The following is a 10,118-nucleotide window of genomic DNA, read 5'->3' on the forward strand; positions in this document are numbered from 1 at the left end:
AACTATATATAAGTTTCATTTAAGATTTATTTCAATTAACGAAAAGATTTTAATAGTTAACAATAAAACACTGATTCGGATTAACCATTTATTCCGAAAAAGAGGTGTATACTCTCAGGTTACTTAAACATTTCTGTATACATGTATATTTACAGTAAAAAAAAAAGCTCATTATTTCATTAAGGATCTGACTGATTGTATTAATTTCCGCGACTTTCTCTAGTTAAATTGTCTAGTTAAATAATATAATTATTTCTAGGTTTCCCCTGACCGTGGGAATCCTGTTAATTCCAAGAGAATTCCCCTCCACTCAGAGCGCCATAGAAGCGGCGCATCTCTTGTAAACTCAGCGGCTCTCGCGAGATTTCCTCGCGTCGCGCAGCACGAGCAGGAGCGTCTATGGAGCAGTGAGGGCAGGCGGGAGACGGAGCAACCGAACCTGGCGCGGACTGTAGCAAGAGACGCGGGGTGAGAGAGGGTAACCTGCCTGTGACGTCGCTGTGGTGTGTCTGAGCTGCGGTTCCCGGGGTAAGGAACTACCACAGCCTTTCCACATACAGCCCCTCCTTTCGAGACAACACTCTAGTAGTGACCACTTGAGTCTTTGCTCTCTCTGTAGACGTGCTTCTCCGATCCGTACTCCTTTCGAGCCTGTAAGGAGGACGCGCACATACTCAGGGAGGCGAGGGAAGCCCATTGGTCTCCCTACCGACGCCAGCGACAGGTAAAAAAAAAAGTCCGCCATATGACTGTAATACCAATGTTAAATGTCCCATTTGACGGAGCGCGTGGCTGGCTGTGACGCAGCTTCGGTTCATTTCAGCCTGCGATCATTCAGCGCATATAAACAGTTGATGCTGCTGCGTGGAGGCTGTGAAGCAGGGGAATGAGCTCTGCTTATGGCCTAGCGTGTTTTTCGCATAATTCCCACTTTTATCTCCCGAGACAGCCCCACCTTCCATTGGCAAATTCATTTTAGTAATGCAAAAGCCTCGACAATACAGAATCTCTGTTTAAAAAACTGTAAGACAAGATTGGCGCAGGAAGACGTTCTGTTGTTCTCTTTAGCCAGCTTATTCATTGCATTTGAGGTAACAGATTCGCATCTGACAGCTCAAGACAATGACAGTTGGCCAGCAGCATGTCTGTGAAGGACCATCTGCATGTGGGACTGTGAGGCTGGTTAACATGAGGGTCAATGAGAAATAAGGATGTCTGGGATGTTTAATGTAATGTTTAATCAGAATGTCATAACTGGATTTTCCTTTGAAACGTCAGACTTTGGCTGGTGAGGTCTGCAGGACATCTCCAGACTTTTAGTCCAGTTAAACCCCACACCTGCAGGCTAATGTTCATCTGTCTCCACTTTTGAGTTCTCAAAATCCAGTCAACATCTGATGGATAGAACTAAGTCCCTGCCCTACAATAAATATTTTCTCTTTTGATAATACGTTACACTCGTATGTCTTGGAAATTGAATCTTTGTATTCATGATGGTTAAAAAACATGTCTACAAAATGTTTTAATGATTAAAAATGTCAAGTGGTGCACTAATATTCTTTCATTGCATCTTAAATACATGAGTGAGCATTCATTACTTTTCAAAATAATATTTTTATTAACAAAATTGTCTTTAGAAAAATAAAAATAATAATAATGCCAAAACTTATGCCAACAAATTTATCTGGATCAAACACATGAGCATCATGTCATTGACCCATGATCATTTGTTCTTTTATGTGTGTATATCAATATAATGATGTAGAAAATGCATTGGTTGCTGTCCAACAGTAGTTTGTGATGAATGAGTTATTGTGAAGAAATATAAGTAATATGGTCCAATACTTGCTTTCAGAAAGTAAAATAGCTAAGAAAATCATATGAATCTATGTGTGCATAACTTCAGCCTACTTGACTTTTAGTGAGCAGAATTACAGATTTACCGATTACTTTGGTTTCATTTAATCAAGTCTTGCACTGCTCCATTTTGCTAATTTACTCACTAAGATAACTTGCCTTTTATTGATGGTTTTGTGCTTAACCAGTCTGTCTCAGTGGTTTGTGGTTATAGCTTTTTGTCGCATCAATAGTGTCAGTTAGCCTTATTGAGCTTATTATTTGACTGTATATCAATGCCCCATCCATGTAATTTAGATCTGAAACTTTCAGGAAACGGTAGAAAAGATGAAATCTCTTTAGGTGCAAGTTGAGATGAAATTACTGGTTACAAACAAAGCTTGGCATATCCGGATTCTTCAGACACCCTAAAAAGAGCTGTTTTAGATTAGCGCTTCACTCAGATTGAGTTAAACAAATGTGCTGTGTGTGGTGTTAAACACTGGCGCATATTACTCATCTGCTGGTTGTTTTTATTTATGACTTTTTTGACACATTTCTCAGGTTTTAGAAGTGTTGTGTTCTACATTCTTGGGTGTGCATTCAACAACCTGTAACATCTGACCGATTCAAATACTGAATAAAGTTCAAACAGATGTTGGCAGTTGTTCAAAAAGACACCAATTCATATTTCTTACTTTAAACATAAGTATAACTTTATAAATCACTTTAGAATTAATTTCTGAACATATAATTAAGTCTAAAGTTTGCTTTGCATGAAAAACCCAAAAGCGTTGCTTGTTGTGCTACATAACATTTTCATCTATAGACTTGTTTGACTGAATTTTTTGAACATCCTGCGAGCCTTATTAATGGAAAAATAATTTTTAAGTAGATTATATAAAACAAGAGCAAAAGACATTATTAAATTGACCTCACATTAAGTGCTCTTCTCCAGCTCTGTGGAGAGAAAGAATAAGAGCACTTCTGAATAATGACTGCAGCAGATTAGCAAAGGTCCTCAGAGTCCTCCGACATCCTCATCTGCCAGTATTCATTCACAAATTTCTCATTTCCTCTTCTTAGGTTTTAGTTAGACCACAGTGTCTTCTCAGTTTCTGTTTGAGGCTGCAGCATTGGTGGCTGACTGCAGAGAAATCGTTCATTATTCACGTCTCTTTCTGCAACATACAACTCTTACATACAAACAAAACCTCATGGAGATGCTGAAGCTCTGTTACTTTTGAATCCATAAGAGCAGTGATTCTCTTGTACTGGGGTGGTGGCATATTCCTTATTGTTTGAAGTTAAAGGGTTAGTTCACCCAAAAATGAAAATTCTGTCATTAATGGCTCACCCTCATGCCGTTTCAACCCCGTAAGACCTTCGTTCATCTTCGGAACACAAATTAAGATATTTTTGATGGAATCTGAGACCTGTCTGGCCCTGCATAGACAGCAACGCAACTGAAATGTTCCGAAGTCCAGAAACGTAGCAAGGAGATCTGTAAAATAATCCATGTGACATCAGTGGTTCATCTGCAATTATATGAAGCTACGAAAATACTTTTTGTGCGCAAAAGAAAAAAAATAAAGACTTTATTCAACAATTCGTCGTCTAAGCCGTTATTTTTTTTTCTTTTGTGCACAAAAAGTATTCTCGTAGCTTCGTATAATTGCGGATGAACCACTGATGTCACATGGATTATTTTACAGATCTCCTTGCTACATGTCGGGACTTTGGAACATTTCAGTTGTATTGCTGTCTATGCAGGGCCAGACAGCTCTCAGATTCCATCAAAAATATCTTAATTTTTGTTCCGAAGATGAACGAAGGTCTTACGGGTTTGAAACGACATGAGGGTGAGTAATTAATGACAGAATTTTCATTTTTGGGTGAACTAACCCTTTAAATACATATTCAAAGGATATTCATTACTATTGTTTTGAATATAACCGTGCAGCACATTGCTTTACATGTGAGCATGTGCTTAATTATTTTTGTGGTGCATCACAGTCTTTGCATGCAAGTGCTGATAGAGCAAACCAAAGCCACGTTAAGAATTTGCTCTTTGCAGCCAAAAGAAGATTCATGAAAAACAATATTAGAAGGGCTTTGTAAACAACTTATTTTGAATGAGTCTTGTTGTAGGGGACTTGTGATGGGAGCTCACAGATTTCCTTTGCTTCAGGGTAACATTAGCACCGATTAGTGAAATTGAAAATGTTGCTTGGAAAGGGCTGGATTTCACCTTCAGGGATTCTTCTCTGATTACTTGAAGAGAAAATATCCATCAGTTGTAAACTCTTTCAGGGGACGTTAGAAACTTTGGATGATTCTGTGTTTGCAGTAGATATCTATATTTTCACAGGAATAATTTAAAGATCTAGTGCCTGGAGTTCTCTTGCACCTTTTTGTAATATCATAAGTTGCAGTTTGAGGTTTGTAAGATATTTTTTATTGTTTTAGAAAGTCTCTTATGCTCACCAAGGCTGCATTTATTTGAAAAATACAGTACAAACAGTAATATGTGAAATACTATTCTGTTTTCCATTTTAATATATCTTAAAATGTGATGTCAAAACTGAATTTTCAGCATCGTTACTCCAGTCTTCAGTGTCACATGATCCTTCAGAAATCATTCTGTTATGCTAATTTGGTACTCGAGAAACATTTCTCATTATCAGTACATTTTATTTGTCATGATTCTTGATGAATAGAAAGTTACAATTTATTTGAACAGCATTTATGTGAAATATAAATATTTTGTAACATTAGAAATGCCTTTATTGTCACTAATCAATTTAAAGCGTCCTTGGTGGATAAAAATATTAATTTCTTTAAAAAAAAAAAAAATCTTGCTGACCCCATTTTTAAATGGTGTGCTGTGATGTAGGATATACAACCTTAATTTTTTCCCACCAGGAGTCCATCTCTGTTACCATAAGCAGTCACATTGTTCTTTTTCTAACCATTCAGAATGATACTGCCATGAAAATGTGGGCTTATTTGCCTTTTCCATATTGTTCATTAAACTGATGGGAATTACGACAATAAATCTGAGAATAGTTCATTTTAAATATATGTACATTCTGCATTGAAGGCTTGTGGCGGATGTTTAGATATTGCTCCGTGGCACGCTGAGAATGATTGATGCTGCGCGTCTGTGTTAGTCTGGCCTCACCAGGAGAGCCCCTCCTTCCCAGACCTGCTCAGGAATTAAATGATTATCTCAAGGGTGCTCCCCTCATTTGTATGGAAAAATTGTATTTGGTGTGGCAGCTTCGGGACATCCCCAGATAGTGCTGCGGCGATAGGCTTACAGATGCTTGACTGCGACAGTGACGCAGTGGAATTGTGTCTCCTGTCACTCAAAGGAAGCAAAAGAAACCGAGAGTGTGCTGCTGCCAGAATGTAGAAGATGATGGGGTTTGGTTGGTAAAGTAGAATAGCCCAACAGCCCTATTAAAAAAATGATCACTTAATGGGGATGAAACACAACTTTCCTCTTGTTTAGTCTCTTGTGTCTTTTGCTTTATTGTATGGCCAGTGTTATATTTTATTTGTTTGCATGAAATATTTGTCACCTCCATGAACAATATACATTTCCTCTGGCCCAATCAAACTGACACTTTCTATTCCTTAATACCAAAAATACAGTTAATTTTATGTTTAAAGGTATTCTGGGAATGTAAAAATCCAATATAGGGCAACAATGATGGCCAACTTTTTCAGCAGCCTTGATCTGTCTTGAAGTATTTTTGTATAGAAGTTTTTCCCTTTCATTTTCTAATTTGATTTGTTGACTATGTGTATATTATATTATATTAACCAAAATATTCAGATCACAAATATGTAAGTAGTTGCTGAGTGGTGGTGCATTTAAAATGTGAAACAATTGTCAAGTAATTGAGAGATGCGGGCTGTACTTTAACATGCTATCAGTCAGCATGTTAAAAACCTGTCTGAGAAGTTTAGTCTTTTAATTCACTTTATTTACAGCACCACCATTACAAGCATCAAAACATATTTACAAATAGGTTTATTGGTAAGGTGTTAAAGTGAGATTAAAGCACAGAAGTCTGTTGCTGGTTCTTTATGGTGTGGTACTCACTTTTGAGTGTCTTGTCAGAAAACTAATCAGACAAATGACTGCTTTAAAAAGTAATAGAAAAAGACTCAAACTGCTGGATGCCGTGAGCTATGTGTTGTTATTAAACACGGTTTTGAAAAAAAATGAAGTTGTAATGATTCTGACTTCTGGTTTCTACAGTAGCATGTCATCGCTTAACCTCCTCAGAGATTAAGGTATGTCTGTCTTGAAAGGTTTAGCCTATTCATTAACATTAAAAATCTATTTCTCTATGGATCAAATGAATGGGATTTGTTCTTACTTTTGTGGCAAGCGGGGTCTTTCAGGATTGTGAGTCACGTACAGGGTTTCCTGCTTGTGTTAAATGATTAAGGGCTTCACCGATATCTCTTTGGACCTTGAATCACCCATGTACTCTGCTTACCATATTAAGAGCAGATTAAGGCTGCAGCTAAATGCACACAACCAGGAATTTTCAGTTGGAACTGCGAATACTCTGGCCTTCAGAGGCCCTTTACAGACTGAAGGATGCTAAATATTCCTTGTCTGACCCACATGTGATTTGCTGTTAAAAAAAAAAGTATTTATGTTGTGAGGGAGCCCTGCAGATGATTGTCTTTTGTTGGCCCTGAGGAAACTGCCTTGGTCTCCATATCTTTAGGGGCTGCAGTCTATCCAGTAGTTGTGATGTCCTCTGTCATCATGTCCAAAAGTCTGCAACAAGCATCATTTGTTAATTATCTCCGAAGGGAAAATAGGAGCCTTTTAGTCATTTGTCTTTCTGTTATAGAGGACACAACAATGCATTACAATTGTGCATTCAGACAAATGTGTTGAGTGATTTCTTACTTTCCATTTTCTTTGGTTAGAGTATGGTTGTCAAATGTTGGCACATTCTGATTGAGTTCAGGTTAAGACTCATGGTTTGACTCTTTCGCTCTTTGACTCACTCTTTCATTCTGAGCTGATCTGTTTAGCCATTGTTGGTTTACCCTGTTTGTGATCCTAACATGCTGACTTCCCTTTTCTCTGCTCGTTCACATATGAATGCTTGTATGTGACTCGTACCGACTGCTTCTGCAAAATCAATTTTTTTTTTATTAACATTAGCATTTTAAAAGTAAGGAAATGCAGACAAAAATTCTCCTCTTTCACACAGTATTTTTATTTTATTGCTTGACTTCTCTGTCAGAGGGACATATTTTGCTTTATTGTGTTTGTTAAACTGTCACTGTGCAGTGTGCATGAAACTGCTTTGATGTAATGCTTCAGATTTACATACTTGCTGTGCTATTTGCCATATTTGAGACTGCTTTAAGACTATATAGGACTCATTTGTGGTATTCACATTGTAATTGTAGTTATTTATTCCTTCTCTTTTAGTCCTTCTCTTGGAATGAATGTAAGTGTTGGCATTCTGCCACATTTATCAGTGTTGTAATTTGAAGTGCTTTTCCTCATTCTAAAAACGATTCAGCTTTCACAGTTTTTTCAATCTGATATATCAAGATTTCAGTTATTACTCATTAACAACTTCTTAAATGATAAATCATCCAAAAATGAAAGCTTTGTCATTATTTGCTCAGCCCAAGTTCTAACCTTGTATTGATTTTTTTTATTCTATGAAAAACAAAATGAGATGTTAGGCAGAATGTTTTGAGCTGCTCTTTTCTGTACAGTGAAAGGTGATTTAAATGGATAAATAGTAGTTATGTTATATTGTAATAAAATTTCACAATATTATGTCATCTGAAATCATAGAATAGTTTTGTGTGAGGAACCAAACTTTGTAATTGTGAACACCAAAATTTAAGCCATTATTGACTGATGATCTTGCCCTCCGCCTTAAATCTCATTCGCAAGTTATTTTGTAAGTTGGCTAAAGTTGTTTTTCTTTTAAATAATTACGATTTTCATCGAGTTCAGTATTAGCATTAAAGGGGTCATAGGATGCCCATTTTCCACAAGTTGATATGATTCTTTAGGGTCTTAATGAAAAGTCTATAACATAGTTTGGTTAAAATTTCTCAATGGTAGTGTAAAAAACACCTTTTTTACCCTGTCAAAAACAGCTCTTTTCAGATCAAGCCGTTTTTGTAGCATTTTCCTTTAAATGTTAATGTAAAAGTGCATGTAGCATCCTATGACCCCTTTAAATATGTGTTTCTTTGTCCGAGAGAGATGGGTAAAGGGCACTTTTGCAGAAATCTCCCTCTTTCTAGTGTCTATATATACACACACATATTCTAATACGAATGCTCTTAAATAACCCAGTACGCACAATAATAACACTATAATTACATATGTTGTTTTGTTCTCGTTGAAAGTGCGGTAATACAAAGAAGCTGAGATTAATCATGATAAAACATTTTAATTGACTGACAGCACTAGTATACAGTGTATTCATAATATATTTTGATGAGCTTTCTTATTTGATGGATGAAACCATGCATTTTCATAGTGCCTAATGCTCTCCATCAGATACCACTGCATTTACCATGGGACTTCATGTTTGCTTATTTTTTCTCACAGTCGTCCTCATCAGACTTTGTTGCAAGTGTCTGTGTTGCTGGTAAGTGTTAAAGAGTTGTGCATGTTGAGAGTGAGAATGAGAGAGAAAAACAGACAGACAGGGAAATCAGAGAGGCGACAGGGGGCTTGTATGTCTGCTTTTACAATGACTGTCAGATTGTGTAAGAACGAAGGGGGGGGAGTAAAAAGGAAGAGAAGAGTGAAAAATCCACACGCTCCTTTTTTTGTTTCTTTCAGGCTGATTCACTGTCGAGGAGTGGGAAGATCTAGTGAGAGAGAGGGAGACAACATCACTGAGACAGCGGAAGGAGGGGAAAACCGCTACACAACGCCTTTGAGAGCGAAGCAAGAGAGAGAGGCAGCCAGCGAGAACGACGGAAAGAGAGAGACAGAGAAGTAGCTTGTCTCTGCCTGCGTGTTGGTCAGCTAGCTGGGTCGAGGAAGCACTCATGTAAGCGTGTGTCTCCAGAGATGGCTCTCCGTCATGGGCGGGCCACGGCGTGGCTTCAGTCTGTGTCTGTGGAAGCCGGCATGTGGGTGTGCCTCTTTGTAAGCTGTGTTTAGTGCTGGTGTGGCGTTTTAGAGAACATGCGTGTGTGTTCGCGTGCGTCTACTGGAGGAGCAACTGCATCCAGATTGGTATCCGTCATTTCTCACTGCACTGCTCTCACGTGCCGGGCTGCTATGTTTGACGGGGTTTTCTGTGCATGCTTGCACTCATTCTGATGTATAATGCTCGGTTTGATTAGATTATATGGTGATGTTAATTTATTTGATCAGTACGTCTGGAAAACAGGTTATGTTTAATAATGCCTTTTTTGGTATAATATTTGTGTGGACTGCAAGGGCTGTTGTGTACAAATAAACACACTCACTCTCTTGTAAGTCAAAGTTAATGTAAAATCCATGTGGGAAGCTGCTCTAGGTGTCCTTATGGGACATAGTGACTCTAAACCTAGGGTACTTCAACCAGGTTGTCCTGCTTTTAGTTTTGCTTGTCTCACTCTCGCTTGTAAAGGCATACACGTGCCTTGTAGCTTCCCTATATGTGTATCCATCCATGCTGACAGAGATATGCAGAAGCCAAAAGTCACTCGTTTTCAGAGAAAGTTTGTGATTTGGTGATGCAAGCAAAAGTAGCTGTTGGCGAAACGATTGTTCAGTAAAGTTTGACTTTATGGGTTGAACCTGCCTGGTTTTTATGAAGTCGGACTGTCAGATAATGTGATTGAAGCATGTCTTCATCCATCATGGATACAAATTAATATAAAAAATAAAATGTATACAGTTGACCTGGGTGATGCACTTAAAGGGGTCATATGATGCGATTTCATTTTTTCCTTTCTCATAAAGATGTGGCACTGAATGCATGTTTAAGCCTCCAAATATTTGATTACTCATTGATTACATCTTGTATACTTAGACAAACAGGTGAGTTCTGTGGCTAGACTATGCAAAATCCCACTCAAATATAACTGCAAGTAAATGTGAAGTTCATGGGATCCGGTCCGATCCGATCTGGTACTCTTTGAAAGTCATGGAAAAGCAATGAACATTCTTATAGTGAATTAAGAAAGTTTTGTTCTGCCCTAAAGTATTGCATTGGCTGGATATAGTGTAAAACTGGCCCCCAAACCAATGTCATAACATTGATCTG

At 37.9% G+C, this 10,118-nt stretch overlaps 1 long non-coding RNA gene across 1 annotated transcript; it reads left to right on the plus strand.

Annotated features, from left to right (window-relative positions):
- The first annotated feature begins 384 nt into the window (after window positions 1-384).
- On the plus strand, window positions 385-8,850 carry LOC107733730 (uncharacterized). The gene is made up of 3 exons (XR_001639012.1): window positions 385-528; window positions 620-724; window positions 8,699-8,850. It is a non-coding gene; the product is annotated as an uncharacterized LOC107733730 (long non-coding RNA).
- Window positions 8,851-10,118: the final 1,268 nt, after the last annotated feature.

The sequence above is a fragment of the Sinocyclocheilus rhinocerous genome, unplaced genomic scaffold (assembly GCF_001515625.1).
Source record: "Sinocyclocheilus rhinocerous isolate Xijiao unplaced genomic scaffold, SAMN03320098_v1.1 scaffold789, whole genome shotgun sequence".
In the NCBI taxonomy this organism is placed as follows: Eukaryota; Metazoa; Chordata; class Actinopteri; order Cypriniformes; family Cyprinidae; genus Sinocyclocheilus; species Sinocyclocheilus rhinocerous.